Source organism: Diadema antillarum, unplaced genomic scaffold (assembly GCF_040938485.1).
Source record: "Diadema antillarum isolate AM-2024a unplaced genomic scaffold, OU_Dant_1.0 seq00000460_RagTag, whole genome shotgun sequence".
Lineage (NCBI taxonomy): Eukaryota > Metazoa > Echinodermata > Echinoidea > Diadematoida > Diadematidae > Diadema > Diadema antillarum.
Genome location: NW_027271431.1, coordinates 958,400 through 985,614, shown reverse-complemented (window position 1 = coordinate 985,614; position 27,215 = coordinate 958,400). Strand labels below are relative to the sequence as shown.

At 38.6% G+C, this 27,215-nt stretch overlaps 1 pseudogene; it reads left to right on the top strand.

Annotated features, from left to right (window-relative positions):
• The first annotated feature begins 73 nt into the window (after positions 1-73).
• Positions 74-19,365, top strand: LOC139733021 (uncharacterized; annotated as a pseudogene).
• Positions 19,366-27,215: the final 7,850 nt, after the last annotated feature.

The following is a 27,215-nucleotide window of genomic DNA, read 5'->3' as shown; positions in this document are numbered from 1 at the left end:
TGATATTAATCAACAACTGAGCCAGACGGGCTATAAATTACGCGAGCAAGTGGTAGAATTCGAGGCAAGGGAGATGAATTCGTTGAGTGTTCAGCACCCAACGATGTCGACAATGACGCTGCAGCTGCCCCAGATCGACGAGAGGTCGGCCACGCGCTCTTCAAGGAGTAGAAGTCGATCTCGCCGACCGTACCCCGAGGTCGACTCGGGGGCGTACAGGGCGCACTTTCGGCGGTGGTGGGAGGACATCGGTAAAGAGCAGCATGACAGAAGTGAGTTCCTTTATTTTCTCTCTACCATCTCCCCTCTCTCCCGCCCTTTATACTGCTCTCCTCTTTTCTCCCCTCGTTCTCCCTCTCTTTTTTTTTTCTCTTCTTTTTCTTGTTCGAGGACGATACATTGTCGACCATGGTCTCATTTGCGTGCATGCGTTGGGGGTCATGGCATGAGAAGAATTAAGCCATGAACACATTCAATGGTGTTTGGGTAAAGAATAAAGGCTGCGGTCATTTCAATCACTGGAATGCGAACAGTAATAAAGTAAAGCTGTCACACGTATTTTGTGCTACCTACTGCTAATACAGTACTGTTTCGTATGATACTTCCCTAACAACAAAATTTAATGTTAGCGCTTCAGACATGATCATAGCCCTATAAAGGCCTATGTCAATGAAGTTAAAGAGACAACAAACAGGCGTGATCAAGCTCACACTTTCAGTTTTCTAAGTGTTAAAGCTTCGTAGACAGGACTATCTTTTGAATTTGAATGAAGTCCAAAGCTTTGACTAGCCATATCACAGTTGAAAGTTGTTGTTTGTTTGTTCTTTTGCAAAATATTTCAAACTTTTAAGCTTTACGTTCATAACCCATTGCGATGTCCAAGATACGACTTGAATTACCAACGTCGTTATGAAAATTCATCATCTTGCGTTTATAAAGTTCGAGAAAGAAATGAAATGCGGACATCCTCACATGGGGTGAGATGGACTAAAACTTTGCCTCCTGTAATTAGCACTCCCCGTATATGATGTATAGTAGTTGCAAGTTCGTCAAAGGAGTGTAAAAATAATGACGTAATGATGACCTCAGAAATTATCACGAATAACCTAAATGTGATACCTTCTCCTCCCTCTCCTGCTTGGTATGCCAACCACCCAGAGGAAGACGCCATGGATACCATTGACAACCGGCTCTTGGAGGTACATGAGATGGTCACGCCTCGCAACGCAAAGGCGGGAACCATGGGCAGGCTCCAGACCCCTCTCAGGAACAAAGTCAGGGTGAGACAAGCGAGACAGGCAAACAAACAGATAGACAGACATACAAACATATAGAGTGAGAAAATGAATACAGACAGGGGTACTGATGATGATGATGGTGATGATGATGATAATAGTAATAATGATAATGATGATGATAATGATAATGATGATAATAATAATAATAATAATAATAATAATAATAACAACAATGATAATGATGATAATGATGATGATAATGATAATGAGGATAATAATAATAATAATAGCAACAATGATAATGATAATAACATTGCTAATATTATTACTATCATTGCCATTATTGTGTCTATTACTATCGTTCTTATTGATATAACTACTACTATCATACTTCTACCATACTACTTACTATTATCACTATATATCACCATTATCATAAATGATGGTGATAACAATAATGAAACTAAACCACAACTCCTCCTGGTATTATGGATAACTTTTCGTTACAGCTGTAACAGTGTCAATGTCGCTAGTAATTGATTATCGTAAAGGAAACATCTATAAGAAATGACAATAATGTGAAGAAGATGTAGCTAATAGTGCAAGAACGAGATGAAGGCGGAGGAGGAGGAGGAAGAGGAGGAGGAGGAGGAAGAGGAGGAGGAGGAAGAGGAGGAGGAGGAGGGGAAATCAAACTGGACGGATGAGGGTCATTGCACTAATATCTTTGCGTGACTGATTTGTTTGTTTTGCTATTTTTTTCCCTTTCTCTTCCTCTCTCTGTCAGGAGTTCTCAATCATGACACCGGGTACCTTCAAACGCTTCAGGAGATCAGATCTACAAACAAAGGTATTGATACTGCATTATTGATATTCATTAAAATCATTAAGCTCGTTAGGATTAACTCTTCTCTAATCACTATTCATTACCGCTACTGAGCTTTATTACCAAACTGTGACAGAACGTTTTGTTTTTGTTTGATAAATACTTTATTTTCTGCAAATCAATATACATTGTACATAAACTGAATAATCGTGAACATGGGAAATATACAAAGTATATTTGAAACAGAGTCGTTTGACTTGCATAAAAGGAAATTAATGATATTACAGTATGCATGTCTATGCAGCTGGGATTACAATAACAATATTATATTTAGGAAATTATAATGCAGAGGGCCGCCATTGTAAGCATTGCTTGAAAAGATGGCCGGCCCGAGGAAAAGGTAGGTATAGGTAAATTGGTAAACAATACAAATTCTGCTGCGAGGATAGCAGGGGAAAATAAACTCTGATGTGTGAAGGTGGTGAATGTGCGTGCGAGTGCTTGAGAGTGCACAGGGGCAGATAGGCTGGGATTTGGAATGATAAAATTGGTTTGCTGGAAGAGGGAATGACTTACGATGTTGCTACTATCGGGAGACCAACATAAGTCATATAAATTATTCGGGCTTAATTCGTATTCGAAGTATACTGTGATAAAATATGCTTCTTTAAGTTTGCTTTGAATGAAAACAAGGAGGCACACTGTTTCAACTCTTCGGGAAGAGTGTTCCATGTATCCGGACCGTGATGTCTAATCGACTTTTGAGCAAGTAAAAGCTTTGGATTACTTAAATGAAAATCATGGGAACGACGGGTAGGGTATGAGTGAATATGATCATTAGTAACTAGGGCATTATGGAAAAATGGTAATAAATTTCGAATGTGTTTGTACATAAATATAGCAGTTAAATATGAATGTATATCATGGGCCTTTAGGGTTTTTAGGCGATAAAATATGGGATCAGTGTGAGCCAAAAAATTTGAATGTGTGCATATACGAAGAGCCTTTTTCTGAAGAAGAAAAATTGTGTTCAATTTGGTTTTGCTACAGTTGCCCCATACAATATTACAGTACATTACATATGGTAGAAATAACGTGATTCGAACGCTAAAGCTATCGTGCTTTGAATTGGAGTATATTCACATGCTTGAGTCAACAATACAATGCTTGTCAATGCAGGGAGGCGGGAACACTTATTTCTCCTCATCTACTTTCTTTTCGCGGTTTCACCCCCAACACACAGTTCCATCCTGCCGCCATGTTCCGCAACGCCATTAAGTTGGTGCTGATTGCTGTTACCATATATCGGCGAAGACGGAGGTAAGAAAACTGTAGAAAAACAAGATAGATGAACAATCTAACACACGTAACGGTCATAAAAACCGAGCTATATTTCGATATTACTGTTTTATAACTCGTATCAGTGATGAAGCTGTACCTGGTAATCAACATTATGACAGTATTAGTTCAGATTGGTACCTCTGCCAGTACCATCAGCAAGTTTAGATAAAGAGTTCTCCAGACACATCCAAAAGTTGTATTTACCAGTGACAGCTTCGACGAATGCCAATGACGTGTTCAAGTAGTGGTGATAATATCGTTAAAATTATTTTATGACAGCATATATTCACACAAACTTGGCTGATAAGATTAACTGAAGGATTTTTACTTTGTATTACATAACAACCAGCCTAAAAGAACCTTGTCATACGCGAATTCTGAGTTGTACACGTGTATATAAGCAATACAGAGACCGTTGACTGATTTTAGTTGTACGATAAATAATGTGAGAATATAATAAAGATTCTGGAATAAAAAAAAATCCAACAATTATACACAATCGGACAAAAAAAAAAATCCTTTTTGCGATTATTCACCCATGCGTTTTGGTTGCTGGTTGCTGGTTTCAGAAGTGTGCGCGTCATTTTTGTTTTGTTTTATACATAGTGGTTTCTCGACCCAATAACTTAATGGAATAAGTACACACTAAAATCTTTTCCGAGCATAAAGCAAACAAAGAAAAGAAATGTGACGGTGCATTACAAACCCAACAAAAAGTCGCACGCACTGATTTTGTGTGAGGACTGAAAATAGGTGAAATGGGTCAACCCAGCCAATCTTGACTTTTTCATATTTTCTGAAAGAGTAAGTCTTCTTCTACATTATGCTAAAGTTTAGGATCATAATTCGAGCAGGAAACTGTGTTTTCTGTGGTTTTTCTCGAACACTCTTTTTGTAGAATAGTGTGATTAGGTGTGCCTTATGGAGTCCCCTTTTCATTTCTTAAAAACCCTGTACACACATTATACTTTCAACTCTAATAACTTTAGAAAAGATGACGCTACTGATTTGAAAATTGGCATTAATCATAGACGGAATGTGAGATAAAGCATGCTTAATTTCAGCTTAATCTGATAATCTCTTCATTGTTGTTGCTCTGATGGTTTACATCCTGTTTTGTTTGTTGTTGTTTTTTGTCCCATTCATCTAACAGCTAGCACGGCTTGGCAAAGATTAAGGGCTTGAATAGACCCTGTACTTCAGAGCCTCTTTTCTCAGTCAATTCACACTTTTCCAGAGTGTGTGCTTTCTTTCCATTATTTAGATAGGCTTTAGGAGACTCCATTTGAATTGAGTTATACATCATTTTAAAGCTTAAAATCTCCTCTTTCAGAATCTGCTGTTAATTAAAAATCCATGTCTGGCGACTTTTTGTTGGTTTTGTGATGCAGGTCACAAATGGTGTTTATTTCATTGACATTCAGTAACAAACTCTGTCCTTATTTATGTATCTCTCTTTTACATATATTACAATGGGTATAACATTCATAATATTTTACTAATTCGTCTGTTACATATTGCTGCCATTTATTGTAGGTACGTCCAGACGGGGCCGGTACGTGGTCCGCTGGACTCGCACGTGCAGTCTGACGATTACGCCCACTCATGGATGAAGGCTAAAGCCTCGGGAAATACCAACAAAAATCCTACAAAAACAGTGGTCAGTTCCCCCTTTAGTTCATTAAACTGACCTCAAGGAGGACATATATACATTTGGCCTGCAACATATAGTTAGATAATGACGAAGTTCGATGACCTTCGAGTTTTTTTCAATGATGGAAGATTGAAAAAAATAAGTGTGTCAATGACAGTAATGTAACCGTAACCAAAATAGTTTATTGTTTACATCAAAGTGTATCATCCTATATAGGCCAACAGAAAATCTCAAATCGTCAAGGTGACGTGGGGGATGTTCATTTCAAAATGGATTCTCAGACGTTGAGTACGATGGATACTATACTAAAACATATTTTCCGGCCAAAAACAACGGTCAGAGTTTTGTTGAATCAGTTCAAGATGAACAACGGCAGAATGAAGAATCTCATTTTCCGATCACCAATTTTTATTATGTCATTACCTATTCCTGTTATATCAAAACTGATTGGTCAATATTTCGCCTCTTAGGCTATTCTGTTGCTTGAAAAAAGCCGAATTTTCATATTCCCATTAATCTTTGATGCAAGATGTAAGATTTAAATGAAAGGTATTTCCTTTTGTGAAAGAGGATTATTATATTCTCTCTTCTTCTTGCAGATTGGTACTGAATTTCAGTGTCACTTCAGGATGCAGCCAAAATACAGAACACAAGAACAACTCGAAAGGGTATGATCAGTGTGATTAAAGACAACTTTCGTTGTCTGGTATTTGGTATATGTCCTAAACATACGAGACACCGAGTTTCAACCATACAAGACAATCTGATAAAATATTCAGTAGTCAAGGGATTATTATCAATCATGCATATCTGGGCAAAAAAAAAAATCCACAGCGAAATCAAATATGACATTCTTTCACCTATTATGCTAAAGGGCGTGCACCGAGTGTTTCCTGGAACGTTAGATCAAACAGATGACAGGAATTCGATATGAGGTCACTAAATATGTTTAAAAAGTATATAAGAAACAACAACAATGGTACATTTACATATTTGTCTCTCCCCTTTTTCTCTTTTCTTTTCAAACCAGAGCCACTACATTGAAATTTGATTCATAAAGGAGAAATGGTTATTCGAAAGCAATGGACTATGTGACCTTAAGAAACGACTGCAATTTAGATTCCAATTACCCTTAAACCGAAAGAAGTGATAATGATAGCACGAAATACCATACGTTACTGATGTACATCGTTACCACAGCTTACAGTGATTTTAATGACAGCAATAGTTGAGATGATATAGTGTGATGATGATAATGGCAATAATATCGATAGTATTGACAATACTAATATCAATAGATAATGATTACAATATCACGATGCAATCATCGAAATAATAATCAGATAATGACACTAATAAGAAATCAATATCAAAACCTTATTGCTGTTGGTGATAGCATTGCATGCCTGTTACGAATAGCACGTGCTGTTTGCTATACGGTAGATCGCCCTAAAGCTGCGTACGATCAGGGCCTTCCAGATGTTCCCCACCAAGGTCGAGAGCGAGCTGTGCCGTCGAATCGGCTACGAGTGCTACGACGACGGGAGGGTCCTGGCCTACCAGGGGAGCAAGCCGCATCGATTCTACTACATCATATCTGGCCAAGGTGACAAATTAGCATCAAAGGAAGATCATGATGACAACAGACTTGATTAGAATTTCAAGGAAATATGATTATCACTAACTATCACTAAAGTGGTACGAGATGATATAGCGATGATGGCAAAAAAGAGAAGAAAATTAATAACGATGATTGTGCTGCTGTCACTGATTGTTATGACTGTCAACAAAGAATAATACTGGTACAGTGCTTACAGGAATAGCAATCATATCAATTTGAATGATAACTAAGTGAAATATTCCTTTATTATAGTCACGAAAGTGAAAGTATAAAGCAAAGAGACTGTGACAAATCATTTTTTTTCATTTTGTCCCCATTTTAAGTAGAGCTCAGTAATGTCATAGGCCCCTATAGTATTGAAATTTGTTAGCATTTAAGCATTCTTGACTATCATAACGCATATTGTAAACACCATTATCTAGCATCTGCTTTTTTTTTCTTTCTTTTTGTAATCTTGGAAAAAATAGTTCGGTTACTACGTACGTACAAACTTCAAAGCGGGGAGGTGACAAAAGCACTGGGCACCTTGAAAAGAGGACATTTCACGCGGGTAAGCACAATTATCACTATAGTATCATATAATGTGTTGTGCGTGTGTGTGTGTGTGTGTGTGTGTGTGCGTGATGTTGAGCGTGCCTTCGAATTCATGTATTGGACATTAATCGGAGTTAACTCCAAGAACTTTTAATGACTTTATATTCAGTACATCACCTTTTCGAAACAAATTGTCAGCATTATTCGTATCAAAGTGCTCTCCTGTGAAATCATTCAAAGCCTCTACTTTCTAGACTGATCATTTTTTCTTTTTTTTTATACCTAGGAGTATGGAATTTTAGGGAGTTACCGAAGACGTTCGAGTCTCCCAAGTAGAAAAGAGATACATCATGTACATTGCTTCATTTCTCTTTTTTTAACTTCAAAATCAAGGTGGATAGCTTCTAACTATTTACTGCTTTTTACAATCTCTGATGAGTGTTTGTTGTGCCTAAATCTGTTGAGAATACTTTATCACTCTCTCAGAACTTTGAGAGTGATAGACATTTAAAAAATGATATAAAAACAACAACAAGGCCAAAAACAGCAAACAGACAATCCCAAAGTCCTGCGTTGGTTTCAATGAATCACAGTATTTTTAAATGATTTTGTAAAGTCTGCACCAAAGCCATATCTGCACCAGGAATCACCGTGTTTGAATATATAGAGACATTGTCAAAAGCAAAACAAATACAAAAACCGGAGTTCCTGATTTCAATGAATTCACAGTGTCCCTGTATAATGGATCTCCTGCTAATTTTCGTGTCTTCATCTAGAATCTCCGTGTAGAGATTATTTCATTCCTATTCGGGCCTACATGAAAACGCGATATGTTTCCCCAAGTCTGCATCCAGGCTACCTGCCTTATGAACCATGACCGAGCAAGAATTGGACTACCTCCTTTCCTTTTTAAAGGCATAATTTACCATTTGCAGATGAAACAAACACCCAGCATTAGTGCTTCAAAATAGTTCTAAAATGTGCGTTAGGCATAGAAACAACCGATGTGAAAATTTGAACCAGTATAATCGATGTGATGTATTTTTAAACATGCAAACTGTGAACAATAGTTAGTAATAGTAACAATAAAAATGTTTCCAGACTAAACCGTCTACAGGTATGGTTTAATGAGAAAAATAGTGATATCTCCTTATATTCTAGGTTTTATTGCAAATATGTTATATGGTAGGATGTTTTGTGATACAACTGACCTGCACATATGCATCAAAAGATCTTGAATATTCTTTAAATCACTGCTCCCAAAGGTAAACAGGACCTTTAACCTACGTGGCACCTTATATCTGTTAAAGGATGTGTACAGTTCTGGTTGGGTTGGGATGAGAATTTAGCTTTTAACGTTTTGCGAGATATTCAGAAACCACTCTATGAGATGTCAAAGAGCATGCAGTTCTAAGGGGTATCAAAAGTTTATTCGATGAAAATCTGTTTTGAAATGGCTGAGATATCCCAAAACAAGGTGAAACAAAGATATCCTAATAAAGCTGTGCATGTTGCCTTTTATTATTAGCACTTTTTTGGATATCTCTGCCATTTGAAAACTAATTTTGATCAAATAAACGTTGAATCCTTCTTAAAATTACACGCTCTTTCATATTTCATAAGAGGCTTTTCATCATCTCACTTAGGAATGTTCAAAACATGGATCCATACCTCAACCAGTACTGTACAGTCCCTTTAATTTCAAAATAATATTCCCCATCTCTTGCAGCGGGAAGATTTAGAAAAGTGCGCCCCAAGCCAATGTCACATGGTGTGTAAAGGAAACCTGGAAGTCTTGATCCTGGAAATTGACGTGAGTTCACCAACAACGAAGAATTACCATTACCATGTTGTTTGAAATCATGGCATTGTATCTAGTTGATTAACACTTGAGCTAATTAATTTGAAATAATTGATTTTATTCCTAGTTCTTTCATTGCATTGCATATTCATTTGCATTTGTTTTCATCGGGTCACGGACATGGTGAAAAAACTGCCTTTGTCTGAATCTTGTTGCGTGCTAAATAAACAAACGAAACGGAATGAAACGAAACGAAACCTCAAAATAGACAATAAAGATAAATCGCAACATAAACAACTAGTATATCAATGACGGATCGGTGTTTGCGTTGGCCTTATTCCAGCCAATTAATAAAGATGACTGGCTCAGTTGACTATGATGTATTGGGAAATTAAACACGAGGACCTGAAGTCTGGAGGGAACGCGAGAGAGAGAGAGAGAGAGAGAGAGAGAGAGAGAGAGAGGGAGGGAGAGATGGAGAGAGAAAGGAGGGAGCCATTGTAGACGAGGCCAAAATTATTGGAAGGGTAACATGAAATACGTTATTACATGGTCAACTCTCCCTTTAATCTGTATCTGGTCGACAGGATTGAGGGTTTACTTCCTATTGTAAGCCACGCGCTTGCAGCTCCACAGATAGATAATTTCGTAGAAGCAATAAAAACAACCACATAAACAAGATAGTAACCAATAGCCATCTCATGGAAGAAGCCGAGCTATTGTTAATTCTGTTAAGACAACATCTATTTGATTAATAGCAAAGTTTTAAAGTTGGGGCATTAGTGCAAGACTGAAACAACTAATTAGCTTATTTTGATCAATGAAACAAAAACACAAACGATGCTCCGATCAGTTTGTACCTTTCCATCTCAAAAACAACCAAAGAAGCAACGACTTGATGTAGATAGAAATAATCAACCAATTATCATTCTTGTCATTAATATCGCAGGATTTCCTTTACCTCATTGATCCACCGGACCCCCCTCCACTCGGTTTCCTCAGGTAAGATATTTCTATAGTGTCATTAATTGATTGGTTATCTTTATGTTCACATATCTCTGGAAACTGTTGTTTTGTTAGGTTTCATAATTTGCTGATAAAATTTTGTTACCCTCTATACAGAATACATTCAGATTTCCACATTGATAATTTTCAATTGTGATTAAACTGTCTGAATGCTATTTCAGGGTCTAAAGATATAACATCTTACCTGTATTTGGCAGAAAACCCCATTCAATTTGATTAAGTGGGCAAAGAGAAATGTGGATTGTTGTAAACCATGTCATGGGTCTGTTTCTTCAAAGTTTAGCACTTGGATGCTCTTGGAACTGCATAGTATATGTGTGAACACAATGAATAGAACTTGGAGGGAAGGGATTCCTGACATGCTCTACAAAGATCCTCATTTCTCTTTGACCACTGAAGCAAATCGGATGGGTTTTTGTAAAGTGTGGGTAATGAATTATACTTTCATTTCATGAAATTGTATTTGGATTAAGTCACTATTTTTAAAGTTATCGTTGCGGAAGGTCCCGTTGTATTTTTTTTTTTTTTTTGGGGGGGGGGGACATAAGTTTTGTTAACGTGAACGTCAAAGAGAAATTCCTCTTGTTTTGATGGCATCTTTAAAAATAATAATGATGTACTACTATACATCCAAGTCACTGATTTAAAAATGTATATATCCACTGATATGTTTGAGAGTGTACAGCACGCCATTAGAGTAACGGTGTGATATTGAAAGAGATCATAACATGCATGCCTTCATAGAATCTTGTTCGAGAGTTCCCCTGTTTAGGTGATGACACTGATTAAAATTGCTGCAATTTTCCTAAAGGTGTCGATTATGTAATAGTTGTATACATGTACCAGCTACATGAAAAAGAATACTAAAAGGGAGACGAAATATCAAGTGATTATCATTCACGCTGAGCGTATACGGTATAGCACTAATATAGGTTTAATATTGTTCTTTTCTTGAACAAGACAGTTTCAAGGGGAGGGGGTATACTACATACTAGTACATAAACAACTACACCCATAGATAAATGTTCTGACCACTATCTAAGCACTTATAAAATCATGCCAGGCATTAAGTCCACTTTGCTTTGTTTTTAGACACCCAAGATTTCAGAGAAAAGGCCATCAACAGGCCCGTAACTAGAATTTTTACAGAGGGGGGGGGGGGGGGTTTAGAAAAAGAAAACTTTAGCGAAATTTTTGGTGCCACTACAAGTCCCTTTTCATTTTTTTTTCGAAAGGGGGGGGGCGGTTCCGCGACTCATCTTTTTCTTTTTATTTCTTTTATCTTTGGGGGCTGGTGGCAACCCCCCCCCCCCCTAGTTACGGGCCTGATTAAATCGGAAGATAGGAAAATTTGGGCTTTGTGCATCAGGGAACTACAGAAACCTTGTTAGAATTGAAGTGGCGCAATGAGGCCTAAATTGCATGAGGGAAAATGTATGATATTATGCTTTTTGTTTGTTTTTTAAAAGACCTTGTAAGAATTGAATTGGCGCAATAAGACATAAATTGCATATGGAAAATATTATGTAATTATGTTTTTTAGTCTATGAGCATTTTATACAACCCGAAAGGATTTCAAAATTTTTCATTTCCTTGTAAAAAGATAATTATTGATTATCGCTTTTCACTTGTTCACTTTTTATGTTCATGCTCGAACATGACGATTGTGTAAGACTGACCTGAAAATATTGTGAAAATTGAAAGATATTCTTTTATTTCTTTGACAGCTGTCATTCGTGTTTATGTTTTAATAATGAAATTTCATTCAGTGTACAGTTGAAACAAGAAACATTGCTATCAAATGGGCTACAAAAAAATAAAATTGTATCGATCTCAATAGGGGTATGTTTTTGGTATAATGTTTATCGAGTTTGTGTGGTTTTTTTTAATCAACCAGGTCACTGCCAATGTTTCAAGATTTTCCTGTGGAGGAATTTCTCAACCATCCCGATGCAATACGTTCCAAATATTTCCCGTAAGTGAACTACACTCTAGTACCATTATATACCTTTCTCAAAATCTACTTTGGACTTTGATATCATATCATATTTTACAGATTCCTTGTGTTTACCTTGAGTTTCATATCCACGCGATGTCCAAATATCGTGCACGTTTATCACTGCTGATACATTAAATTTTCCTTCCGTTGTTTTCCACGATTATCATTGCGATGCAATAATACCAAATTAATTAAAGAATAAATCAACTTACGAGTCAATGAACAGATCGCAAATATCTACCTCAGGAAATAGCTGTGGAATATGAGAGTTGTGCATTGCTTGTTATCCTGTAATGCTTACAATCTCGAAGATTAATTGATGTAGATGACAAAAGCACTGTCAGTAATAATGTCTTGGAGTGTATTTACGACCTTCTCGTGCTTATGATGGGTCTGAAAAAAAAAATCCCATGGAAATGTACTTAAGATATTTGGAGTGGCAGGTTCCATAAAACGTAATCGAAAAAAAAGAGATGTCACAGAACTGTCAAGGCTCTATGAGTTCATTTTAAGGGATTACTAAGCAATATACAAGTATGAATTACCAAGTAGGGCCTAATTCAGAAATTCATTTGAGGTACTTGTCAATATTCATCACATGTGTTGACGTTGTCTGACACGTGCCAGACCCTCTTGTAAAGACGAAAATATAATGGGCAGTAACTATCAGAGGTAGCGTCTTCATACGATGTCAAGACGAACTCCCATTGATTTCTAGTTAATGATTAAAAATCATAAGAATCTTGGGGGCCAGACAAAGGTTTAAAACAATAATGATGATAATAAATTACAGCCCGCGCCTAGCATCAATGTGCCTTTATTTAGGTTTAAATTCAATCTGTTTAAAGGTCATATGCAAACTTAAAGCAAACACAATATGGTAATAGCATAATGGCCCATCAATATTGCCAAGAAGTTATTAGACGTAAATATTAAATGATGGAAGACAAGCGATTGTGTTAGTTATGAATCACTTTCATGAAAAATGTGCACATGGTTTCTACAGGCCGAACAAGATGGTGTGTGAGGACGCAAATCGCACCAAGTGGCTTTACCTCGTCATGTCGGTAAGTAGAAAAAGAGGGTGTAAGTTCAAGTGAATTAATGGAAGAGAAAAGGAGGAAACAGAAAGACTAGATGTATGGAGACGATTAGAGGGTAAAGGGAGGGCGGAGGAGGAAACTGTGGAAAAGTAGGAGACATTTAGAGGAAAGAGATAAACAGGAGGATGACGAAGAAGGGGGTTAGATGGGAAAGAGGAACAGAGAGAGTGAAAAGAACAGATGGAAGAGGAGAAGTAGTGGGAAGGAGAAGAAGATGAAAAGCGTAGATTGGTATAATAACAGAGATGGAATGTATTGGTGGGAGGATGGGAAGGAGAAGTGGAGGAGAAATAGAGGAAGAAAGTGGCGGGGAGTATAGGAGCTATAGGTGCAGAAAAAAATGTAGCAGAAGTGCGGGGGGGGGGCAAGAAAAAAGACGGGAAGGTAGAGGGGAAATATTAGAAATACGGTGGGGAGGAAGAGGATGAGGAAAGGGGAAAGGAACAGGAAATGAGGATAAAGGGCAAAAGGCGGGAGAAGGTAGAGGAGAAGGTGGCAGGTGCGAAGAGGAGTGGATGAGTGTACGTATAAGGCAAAGGAAAGAAACGGAGGGGCAGGAAGGGACAAATTGGATGATAAGGAGGAGCGAGGAGGAGGAAGGGGGAGGAGGATGACGAGAATGCAACAAGCTGGAGTTGGAGCAGGAAGGGGGGGGGAGGGAGGACAGTAGTTGAGATGGAGATGGGAGGAGGGGAAACGAGGAGGAGGGATTAAAGAGGAATATGCCAATGAAAGAAGCGTGATTGCCTCTGACAAGTTAGTAATTTGAGAACGTCATCTCATCGGTTTCTTCAGAAGGCTAATTATAATCTATTTATGTTTTGTTTGTAGGGGGAATGTTACTGTCTACGCAAGCAGCTGATCACCAGTGATGATTTCAACAGTACTCAACCTCTCGTAGGCGGGGGTCCGCTTGGGGAGAACAAGCGTCAAAGGCGACCATCGCACGCAAACGGTAACCGCAGCCGACAAGCTGTAGACATTTTACAGCTCGGTGCTTCGCCCGAATCAATATTAAGAATTGAATGTCGATATTAATTACAAGCAGCGGGGCGGAATGTTTTAAGCAAAGCCGGGACCGACGATGAAAAAAAAAAGACTCGGCATTTTGAGTCCAAGTGGCACAGGATAAGTACCCCCTCTTCCCTGTACAGGTTGCTTGGTGTTACAGAGAATTAATTATTTACCAAAATTATTTGGAGTGGGTCATAAGGAAAGGGTGGAGGTAGAAACAGAACAAAGATAGACAACCAAGCAATACAGAATCAAGTCTCATAGACTTAGAAATGGAAATATATGTATATATATATATATATATATATATATATATTGCAGATAGCAAAACACAATGTTAATTGTTAATCAGAGAAAATCAATGTAATGACACAGTATACTGTTTTCATGCTTGTATTTCCTTTTCCTCTCCACAGAAATGATCGAATTAAGTATCGCTCGCTACGTAGCAAAACGCCGGAGCAGTATATCACATTTACCTGAAGTAAGCAAACCATATTTAATGTTTAATCTTCGCAGCAACTGCACAGAAAGAAATGTGAGAAAGAAATGATTCAACAAAAAATCATCAATTACAGCTATGAGCGCTTTAACAGCATCAAATGGTGATGCATTAGAATTTGCGCAAAAAAAATTAACGTGTAGCTTCATCCTTATAAACATTTATCATATTAAAGTGCAATATAATGCCTATCATAATGATTTCATACAAAATTATTCTAGTCTTAGCAATATGAAGACTAATGAAAGTTTGCTACCTTGAAGCCTTGTAACACCGTCTGTAAAAATATTGACTAGACCAAGCATATCATGATTTCTATTAAATTGTTATATCATGATGTCTTTCTTGTGGGTGCTGGGGGAGGGTAGGGAAGTGTCTATTTCGTTATTTGATGGACATCGTTATCACAAATCGCTATTTTGGTCGCTATTTAAATCGGTAGTCATGGTTATACAATACAATGCACTCCGTTATGGCGAATACAGTTATAACGAAATTCTCGTTACAACGAAGTAAAAACTCAGGTCACCAAACTATCAAATATATATATATATAATATATATATATATATATATATATATAATATATACATATATGTATATATATACATATATATATGTATATATGTATATATATATACATATATATATATATATATATATACATATATATATATATATATATAATATGATATATATATATCTTTACACACTCAACAGTTCGGTTATAACGAAATTTCGATAGAACGAAAGAAAACGGTCGGTCAGAATTCGTTAGAACAGGAGTGCACTGCATTAGAAGTGTTATGTAATCGAAACCGTTCCCATACTGATTATTCATAAATTGTTGCTTTGTTTTGTTTTGTATTGTTTTTGTAAGACGTTTTGATTTGACAATATGCTGTATAGATCCGTACGTCTCTGGCTGAAGATGTTTCTGAGAAGGGATCTGTCAACCCGCATGGCCAAACGATCGGTCTTCCCTCACTCTCGCGGAAAATACCAGATCGATATCACCGGTAGGTACATACCAAAAATACTCCGGTTTTCATTTTCGATCTCTTTGTTACATCGCTAAATCCCCAGGCGATCCCAAAGAAAACTTCTTCCGGACTACTTTCTCAGCACTATTACTCATTAGACGTTCGAAAATTGAACGATTACCGCTGGGAAATTCTGTAAGGGGAAGAGGGGTAATAATTCTGGGATTTCTAGGTGTCTGCTTGTGAATAATGTTGCGAGGTTTATCTGGCCATTATTTTGGTGATTATCCACAGATGACTTTGCACGTGATGATTTCCACGTCGTCACTGTCCTCAAGAATTCAGTCATCTCCTGGAGTTCAATATATGCAAAGCAGTTTGCACCACTTTGAAACTTGAGCAAGCAGATTACACGAGACGATATGACCCTATTTGTCGAGGTAACACAGGAATTGCATTGGGGTTCTTGTGCAAAGCTGTACAAAATTGAATGGTACATTTTCTCTTCAGCTGTGTGTCGAGAATAGTAGTCACGCAAGCAGATTGGGTTTGAGGAAATCTATAAAAACCATTATCAAATGTCACCATATTTTATAATAAATGCGATCATGAAGTAGCTTGCCTGAAAGAGGCTGCAAAGTAAAATCAAGGGATTCATCGATGAGAGGCACTTTTTTGATAGGAAAAAAAGGCGATTTTTCATAAAATGATATAGGCCTAATCACTTGAGGGCGACGAGATCAAGTACCACTGAGACAGTCATTTCTCCTAGTCTGTAGAAAACTGAGAAAATTTGAATGTTCTGTGACGCTAAGGGCAGGAGGGGCTTTGGCATTTATAATTTGCATTTCCTTCATTTTTCATATTCTAGCACGGGAACTACGCCCATCGGACTAGTATGTCCTATGTAGACCTCCCTCCCCTTGCCCGCAGCGGCCTTCTCATGGACGAGCAAGAGGGACGTGTGTCACCCAATAGGCAGACGACGCATTCCCGCCAGCGAAGGAATAGCCTATTTCTCACTGAGCGAAGTCGCACGGACGCGTCGATAAGCCGAGCCAATACGAGGGAGCGAAGTCGGAGTTATCCCGCGGGAAAACGGCATCGGGACAGGAAGAGAGGCGTCGAGCAAAAGCGACCCGTCTTCCTACAGCTGGGGAAACTGCAATCGGGAGAGATATTTGTGAGTGTCCCTCGGGGTCTCTCACCCACCTTACCCTTGTTCAGTCGAATACATAGCTATATTTGTATCCACCTTCTCATTATATTTTGTCCCATTACTTCTAAAAGCATAACCGAATTTCGCTCTCTTTCTATTCTCTACTGTTTCTGATTTGCGTTTCATGTAGGCTTCTACCAGTGAGACACCACGAGTGTTTTTGTTTTTGTTGTTGTCGTTCCTGTTGTGAAAAATGATATTTTTAAAGAGTAGTCATCGGACACTTGATTTTATCTCTGTTTTCTCGATTTTTAGGGCTTGAACGAGGTCGCGGGAACATTACGCGTCGAGCCGTCAGGAGTCAGTGTGGTGAGTTTACACTAGCGGTCAGTTTTCAAATCTGTTAGTCACAATGAATCTCGTCGTATGTCAAGTAGGAGGGGAATATAATTGACAGTTGGCATTTAGGCCTATATTCTTAATAACTGTTAATTTTGTGCGCATGTGCATTTCTAGTAGATGGTCCCAATTTTAATCTTCTGAATTGTAGATATTTAGGTATAGATACGTGTATGTCCATTATACTACCTTGTTCGAAATGGTAATAATGTTATGTAATGATGAACTATAATTCTCAAGAACGAGACTAAAAAAATCCAAAACATGCAAAAGCCAAAAGCATTAATAAATAAAAGCATCCCAAAACACATTTTAGTACATAGAGCATCTGGAATAGCTCTGAATAGTGTTTGATTGCATGAAAATGCCCACATAAAACATAAGTATGTTAGGATATCAACACAACGCTTAATTCAACTTGTATCTGATATAAGGGCAAATGGTTTAACGGCAACATATAGATAATTTGACACCAGGTATTTGATATCCGCAAGTCTAAAGTCTATTCACATGTTTTCCCATCTATACTGCTCAGGTAAGTGGAGGAGCGGAAGTGATCGCGATCAGCAAGCGGTTCTTTCGCCAGCACGCCGGGGTGCTTACGCTGCTGAAGTTGGAGGGCATGGTAAGTATAACCCAGTGTTCAAAACTTAACGTCATTGTCGAAGCCCTAAATGATTTGGTATGCTCTCACCGCCTGCTCTCCAAGTCCAGGTGATACTATCTGACCTCAATAAACTTTTTGGAGTGTTCCTGAAGAAGGGTTTCTTGTCTTACCAGGCAAGGCTGATCCTTATACGTATAGATCACAGTCAAGGTTTCTTCGTTCCTTCAATAAGGTCACAGATGTTCCCCAGTCACTTTGCTAAGCACATTGTCCTTTCTCCGACCTTACTAATAAAATCATTGTATCAGTTTTCCACTGGTTTTTACACCCTCATAATTGCATTTGTCAGATCTTGCGACGAGTCCCTTTGGCCATAGTTCTGTGTCCTCACGAAATATTAATCCCGAAGGCTTCTCTCGATACCCAGACCTTGTTGGCGCCATTGTGCCACCTCTTGTTGGTTTTATACCAAGGCTAAGACAATTATGTAACTCTGCATTTTCTAAGTTATGAATATCATTATGTATACAATGATGATAATGAATGTAAAACCATACAATGTGCATATTAGATTGTGACGATCATCTTTGACATGTGTTTGACGTTTTTGACACATTCGATGCTTTTTATGCTACAGATTGGACCTTTTTTTTAAGACCCACCAAACGATATTTTGGAAGTTTTAACTTTTTTTTTTAGTCGAGTAAAGTACACTGTGCATGCATACTACACGAATGCCTGGGTCCCATATCATAAAGCTTGTTATCAGTAACAACTGCCACATTTTTATGACAAATTTTTCTCTCAGCCAATCACATGCAAGTATTTCAGTAGCTTATAACAACTATCGTAACCAGTGGCTGATCCAGAGGGGGACGCATCGCGCTCCCTCTTTATTTGTAGTTGAAAAAAAGAAACAGAAAAAAAAAAAGAAATGAAACCCGGAAGTAGCGCCAGAAATATTGTCCCCCCCCCCCCCCTTTACGGAATTCCTGAATCCTCCCCTGGTAACTTGTTATTGATAACAATTTTTATGAAACGGGATCCTGATATTTTTTTTCTTCAGTTTTTGCTAACAGTGAAATGCTATATCGCCTATTGTTTCGACAGTTGCAGGAATTTGTGTCCGAGGAAGACGCCAAGGATCTGTTGGAGGATGAAGACACGTGGAAGAGGTACAAAAAGTCGATGATGGACATTTTGGCCACGAAAAAGGCCGAGAAAGCCAAAGACAAGAGAACGACTCGAATGAGACTAAACCCTCTGGCCACTACAGTATGATGACATCATCTCCCACGTGATGAACGCTATAGAATCTCTACAGGAAGATCCGTTTATAAAGGACGCAACTGTCGACAGCAGCCGGTTAATTAATGCCATGCTATTGGATACTGGATTTTTTGGAATGTTTAATTTCCTGCCTGTTAATCACGTCAGAACCAACAAGGTCGACTTATGGAAGCATGAAACCGGACATTTTGCAGCCTGCAGTGAGGCATGATACTCAGAATTCTGCGCCTGTCCATAATGCGCAAGATTCGTACATTATGAATATTATAATTACCACACACATTATGCAACGCGATGTTCGGAGTGCCAGCATGGAGAAAGTTTTGATGATAAAGACACCAAATCGATACAATATTTGTTATGAAACTTGAGCCGTGACACTGATTTTTCTCCTATCCTATATACTGACTAAGCGTATCTAAACATAATAAGCATGATAATCAATTTTCAGAAATATGACTTGCGTAATTCTGGTCAGAATGTGTTAAGTAAAGTATCTTGGGCTCAGCGGGAGGCGTATAAAACTGAGCCCGTGCCTGACTGTCCTGTAAAATATGGCTTCTTAGTGACGTTAGTCGCATTTATAGGTTTCACCCCCTGAGATAATGAAGGAATACCGCTAGGCAGTGACTTGGAAAATGTGCTTGGCTATGACGGGAATTTTTTTTTTTTTAAATCCGGAACAATGAATGAATTAAATATCATCTTGAAGAACAGGTAGACTTTATTGGAAACTTTAATGAGCTCTTCTTTATTACCACTCACGCTATATGATAGCAAATCACCGTGTGACCATGATAAATGACCATGTTTGATTTTATGTCCGGACTATAACGTCAGTATGTCGATTAACATAAATCCACAAGATAGTCATTACTTTCCCACACTTATCCTCCCACTTGCCACAGTCATAATATCAGATGTTCATTATTTATTCTCATTCTTCGTTCTGTGAGTGTCAGCAGACTGATTGCATTCTTTGAGAAGTGGAATATTTCATCAAATGTTTATTTCATGTCTTGACTTTCTTGATTTCATTCTGTTGTTTAAGCAAAATTAATGGAACTTATCTCCGGGATTTCCACTTTCCCCATACCTTCACCCCTCCCCTCCCCTCCCCCTCCCCCCTCCCCTCCCCCCTCCCCCCTCCCCCCCCCCCCCCCCCGCTCATGAGATGCATCATTATAACGACATAACAATATACAGCAATTATAGGAATTGCTATCACAATAACTACTTTATGAATCCGTTTCTGGAAGGGTACGAAACCGCAAATTAATCCTTTGAGTTTCACCCTTTGCTGTTTGTTGTTTTTTGTTTGTTCTTTTATTAATTCATTTTTTATTGGGGGGGGGGGGGGAGTGGTCGTTTTATACATGCCATTGACACTAGGTTTTATTGGACACACAACAACTACAAAACCATAATTCATAACATGCTGTCTGTCTCGGGTAAACCTAAAACAACAACAACAACAACAGCATTAAACAAAACTAAAACCAGTGCATAAATTATTCTGTATTGAGGTCGAATGAAAAACGTCCATAACTTACCAGTTACGTCGTTGGAAGAGGTAGAAGAAAAAAACAATCGGAAGTTGAATATACTGGTGCGGAAAAAGCAAGAAATTAATGGTTCACTTGAGTGAAATCTAATACACGTATATCATATTTCTGCATAATATGAACTCTGAAAAAGTCATATTACCGAGAAGGCCACTAAGTTACGTCTAAACATAAAGTCATATTCTAATCACAGATTTTATCATTTCAGCTTTTTCATTATTCCTTTTCCCTATTACAACAAAGAATGCTGTAATTTGTCTTTATTGTGGTTGGACTGTTGGTTAGTCACTGAAACGTGGTATGGTCAACACTGTAATGGGACTGACACATCCCGTGCAAATTCCAAGTGCTTTCCTATCCGAAACGTGTAAAGTGCAATGACTTTTCCATATTTTAATTATCGGCTGGGTAGTATTACCTTTCTACCATCTATACAATTCTTGAATATCTGTGCTGACGACATGACTGTGGTATGATAAGAATTGCTATATTTTCTATGTTTATGCCATAAAGTGGAGTTTGTACACTGGTCTACTCAGGATGCTGGCTTGTAATATTTCCCCATTCGACATCAGAAACTTATTACTTTTTAGCAATTGCACGATTTATTATCTTATGTCATGTATGTGATTTTCAATTAATATCTCGTTAGTACGTAATGATATGTTTCCAATGCCAAATACGTCAGAGAAAGTGAATGAATACCCAAGCCATTACTGACCTTTTATATTACTCAACATGCAGTTTAGCCCTGAGCTAGATACAAGTAGTTCTAAGCTTCATTCATTTTACCACTTCAGCATGTTCAGGGAGTTCTGTTCGCTGAGATTGAGTACTATCATCAACAGTTCTCAACAACTACTACATAATTGACTTCTCTTACTCAAGTTATTCGCAGTAAACCTTACAGCTTTGAAGAGATTTGAGAATGTAAAAATGAAAAAAATAAACATAAGAAATGAAAATGTCTGTGCAACATACATTAATTTTCACCCCAGAGCAAGATTTGCCTGTGATTTATGTTTCAATATCTACATGTGTAATTGGAATTCTGAAAACCGTCAAAAGGTGCGGACTTCTTAGTCTCATAACTCAAATTGAGTAGCAATTCGTTCCCTTTCGGCTGGGCCATTGATGAATCCAAAAAATTATAAACATAATACGCATTTTGTGCATTTCTAATGTCATATCATCATTATATTATTTTGTATTATGTCCTGAGGAAAAAAACAGCAACAAAGATTGTGTACTGAAGACACTCAAAAGTTTCACCTTGACATAGCGACGAGTATTAAATACTGCCAAAACCATTCCATGTACCGGTAGATAAAGTTTGTTATTATTAGAATATGGGAAGAACTAGGAACAGTGAGAAAAATGAGAGAGAGAGAGAGAGAGAGAGAGAAACACACACACACACACACACGCACACACACACACAGACGGGGGAGGGAAGGGGAGAGAATATGGACGAATCCTTCTCGGTATTCATTATGCGAAATATTTTCCTTCGCTTGTGTGACATTACGTACGATGATATTACTAATGCTCGTCAGTCCTTTAAAATCTCAAAACTATACAACATTTTGTACGTGTATCATCTAAAGCTTCCACTATGTGATAGACATAGACTGTGGATGACCACTGAAATGTATGTTTGCTATTGCTTTCATTTCATTTCTTTCTTCTTTTTTGGCAATCTTCTCCGCACTTCAAACATGTCAGTTAATATGATATACATTTTTAACAGCCAGCAGCATAATGGACTCCAAAATTGAACACAAACAAGTACAAACACATTGAAATCGAACATTCCAATTCATAAAAATTGTTTATTATAATCAACATTACGTCCCTAAAAATCTGAATTCCTGTCGCGATACCCGTTAATATTCGTACCGCTTTCGCCACTTCCTCCCGGAGCGGAGAATACAGGCAGAAAATCTGGTTCACACCGTTTAAAGGGGGGTGGAGGTCTTTTGACGCGAACAGTCACTGGTGCTACTAAAAGTCAGAGATTGAAATTTGCAATATGGCATGGCATGGCATGGCGGATTAGTTATTCCATCTGCGCTCTGCGCTCTCGGATTACCCACCAAAGCGACTGTAAACATATTCAAATATATTCCGGCCCACAGCTCATCGTCCACAGTGCTCCTGTCCTCGTGCCGCCCGGGTGAAGCAGCAGTGGAGCTTCGCAATGATCGTACCTCACGGCATTCTTCAGTCGTGGGTAATTACGGCCGTCGGTGATTGGAATGACTCCTGATATAGACAACCCCCTCCCCTGAGGGGGAGGTAAGAAAATGTTTCTTGAAGCAGAAAAAAAAACCACCATAATAATGTGTGCTGTGCGATGAAATCGGGAGTTTAACAGTTCAACAGGAGTAGAGTTTGTGTATTGTATGTCTTGGCGGACTGTTATAACATAATGTGAGAGAAAATCTTAATGGTTTAGGAAGACATTAATAGACACATAAATGGTTGGAGGGGGTTTCACTATTTGTAAACTTTGTTACGCTTACCTCTAACAGCAATTACAATTCAAATGAATTCATATTTACTTCATATCAAATTACTGAACTATCAAACAATACAATGATAATGATAATAATGTCGGGTAGCACCTTCCAAAAGCAGAGTGCTTGTCTATAGCAAGGTGCACCCTTTCTGTACTCATTAATAAGATTATGACAATTAACGTGTATATGAACAAACAATATACGTCACCAGATACGACATAGAATATCCTTGAATAACATTTAAACATATAGAATTAAAAATTTATGCCAGTACTCACTAAAATGTGGCTTTAAGTTCTCGCATCTAAAAGTCAGCAAATAGTTTTCGCAAACGCTGAACTTGTAAATTCAGGAATTATTAGTGAGTGTGCATTGATATATCAGTGAATCACATAAGTTATTTTGTTTCTAACGGAGAATGGAGTTCAAGTGTATGTAACCGCACGCAGTACTCAACGAGAGCTGTGTTGCTTGACGAAGAGGCCAAAAAAGAAGAAAAAAGGAAAAGAAAGGGGGGGTTAAGACTAGGGGTAAGGAGCTGCGCAGAGGTATCCGTTGATGGAGTTGTCAGAAATGCACCCTGCATACTTATAATCGTCATGAGCGAAGTACAGACGCTCTGCACTTGAGAATTGAATTTGAAATAATACGTGCTCCGACGACTTGACCGATTCACTTTTATTTTCTATTTATCTTTTTGTTTTTGTGGTGGTTGACGTTGTGTCTTTTATTGCTGTTTTCTTTTATTGCTGTACTGTACTGGTTACCTACTTGGCACATCGTACCCAATGTTTGATTACAAGCTCTGTCGACATGGCTGCACGAGAGCCGATTTTCTCAACACTTTGGTATACTTGGTTGCCCGATTTCCACACATTGTGTGGAAGATTTCTCGTAACAAAGTGAGATATATCACAAAGCTTTGCAGAAGGCCGACAGTCTGAGGACCGGTGTCGGATTGGGGGGGGGGGGGGGGAAGGGGGAGATTTAGGGGTTTAACCTCCCCACCTCCACCCCCACCCCATCCCCATGTGTGTAGACCCACACATATTATGTTCCTAATAAGGGCTTTTTACACTTGTGTTTCTTAACCCCGGACTTTCTCTGACCCAGGACTATCGTTAGTCCCGTACCAATTTTTTCAGCTTTTTACACTCGCCAATTAGTCCCGTACTATCTCTTGTCCGGGGCTAAGGAGAAAACTGACCTTTTTACACTCCTATTTCTTAGCCCCGGACTTTCCAAACCACATGAATATTCATAATTACGCTGTGTACTGTACACGTACACGCACACACCGGCAGCACTTAATTACCTCGTTTCTGATTGGTCAGTGAGGGCCGGACTTCGTCTCCGTCGCTTAGCCCAGGATTATTTTTTCGTTCTGTTTACACTCACTTGCTTGGCACCGCAATTGCGGTGCTAGCACCGCAATTGCGGTGCTAACCCCTGCTATTTTGCAGGGCCAGATAGTACCGTACTATCGGTGGGGCTAGCCCACTTTGGCAAAAACGAGTGTAAACAGAAAGTGGGCTAAGGATAGTCCCGTACCAACGGTGGGGCTAAGGCCCCCCCCCCCCCCCCCCCCCTTAGCCCCACCGTTGGTCCGGGGCTAAGCAAAAATTTACAAGTGTAAAAAGCCCTATAGTCTGTCTCAGGCTCAGCCCAACGGCCAAATATTAATCGAAGAGCTTTTTTGTTTTGTTTTGTTTTTTTATTTTGCTTGTCATGACCCATCGCCATTGGGTCAACCCACCTTAGCAAAAAGCTGAATCCACCTCTAAGGAATTCAGGGAAATCAGAAAAGCAACGTCGAGTTACTTTGCCAGGCTTTTGTCGTTACGTGTGCAAAGTACAAGCATATAGTACATACATTTTGTACATGGATACTTTTTATATGAATGTATGTGTTATATGTGTCCTTATTTGTGGCCGGGGGTACAGAGAACGCGAACGCACACACACACACACACACACACACATACACACACACACACACACACACACACACACACACACACACACACACACACACACACACAGAGTACTATATTCGCTTTTATATTTCGGCATGCTTGTGGGAATAGAATACAACAGGACGAAGCAAATTTATGAGTGAGTATAGTACATACAATTAATACCACTACACTGTATATAATAATTATTCATGCTTAAAAGCTACCTAAGGATTCTATGAATACATACAAATGCTTGTTATATATCAACATACAATTCTAGAATTTCTATGTACTCATACCTACTCAACTCATAGGTACATAGATTTTATATGGTTTTACAGGTCACGTCTGCTCACATCTTGCGATTGCAAATACTATATCTAACATGTCTAAAGTGACTCCGTGTCGGTCCAATGGGATGACGCTACCAGTCCTAGCTATACAATGGCGCCTCACCTGACTTGGAAAACAACAGCCACTAAAACAAGGATTCTAAAGGTTTCAACACCATCTCCGCCTTCCTCCCAACCGGTGCACTCCCCCCACCCCCCCCCCAAAAAAAAAAGTGTCTAACTATAATTTACGACAGTAATATTAACAGTAGTCATACCTTATTAACTACCTTATCAACAAGACATGCTCCCTGCTGGAGAGTATACCGGCCCTCAAAGTTTATTGGAGTAGGCAATCCTTCGTTAGCATATTTCTGTCATTATATTTTATTGAAGCGTTGCGTGTCATATTTTCAGCGTGCATTATAGTGTGTGTGTGTGTGTGTGTGTGTGTGCATGTGTGATAACTAGTAGATTTCTATGTGTGTCATTTTACAGTGCCCACACATGTATGGTGTGTGTGTGTGTGTGATTGTGGGTGTGCTGGTGTATGACCATCGATATTGAATTATTTCGTGGAAGAATTGACGAAATATGCAAGGTGCAACCCAAATGTGTAATGAGGAAGTGCATTCTAGATTACAGTTTCTCCAAGTGAATGATGTATAGTAAGAAGCTGGTCGAGAGGTGTATGTCCGCTGGTTGTAATTGTCGAAGGATTTGATTTGAGGTAGTCAGGAGGAGACAGGGATGATGTGCGAATAAAAAAATGCGACCAATCAATTTCTAAAGTTTTGGTGACGCCATCGCTGGATAAGACAAGTATGTTTTGTGGACAACGATATAAGGAAAATGTAAAGAAATGTCAACATATTTTCACTTTTCTAATAGCATAATGAAAGAGAAATTGACTTAACTCTTTCAAAAAGCAGGGGGGAATAATATTGCCCTTAACATGCATGTCAATAACAATTAGAAAAAGAATGTACACTTTTCATTAAAAAAAAACAATTTTGTGGCATTCTCTTTATACCTTTTTTTATATCGTTTTCCAGACGTGACGTCACAAACTGTAGCATAGTCCCCTCGTCTAGCGATGGCTGCACTGACACTTAAAAAAACATAACTTTTGAACGGACTGTTCGAGTTTCGTCAAACTATATCACTGATGTATTCTGCTAATTGCTGCATTCACTCAATGCACTGTATAAACTATACATATCTATCTCTCTGCCTATATCTGTACCTAGTGCAGGTTTTGACAACAATTTTTTTTTAATGTGGTGGCGCGTTCGGGCCACAAAACCTTATTCATTTGATAATTTCGGTGCCCTCAAAAAATGTAACAACAGGAAATAACAGGAAATATTGAATTTCATGTCTATATTAGGTGCCCGATCGGGTCACCAAAACATAACAAAATCCTTGTGGAAATTTGGTGGCCCGATATCAAGTTTTTGCGGCTCCGGGCCATCGGGCCACCTCTTAAGTCGAGCCCTGACTACAGGCATGATCAAACATGATGTTGCTCGTAAGCACATGAGATTACGCATGTCCCTATCGCTTGATTTCATCTTCAGCAGGCAACCGCTATTTCTACAACTACGATGTTCAAAGGTCGTGTAGATGGTTAATGATTAACCCAACGCCTTTGTTTGTACGAGAACGTTGAATAGGGCTTCCACGTGTTGGCCGTTGCACACAACAGGCACTTCCATTGATGCAGCGTAGAAGCATGTCTT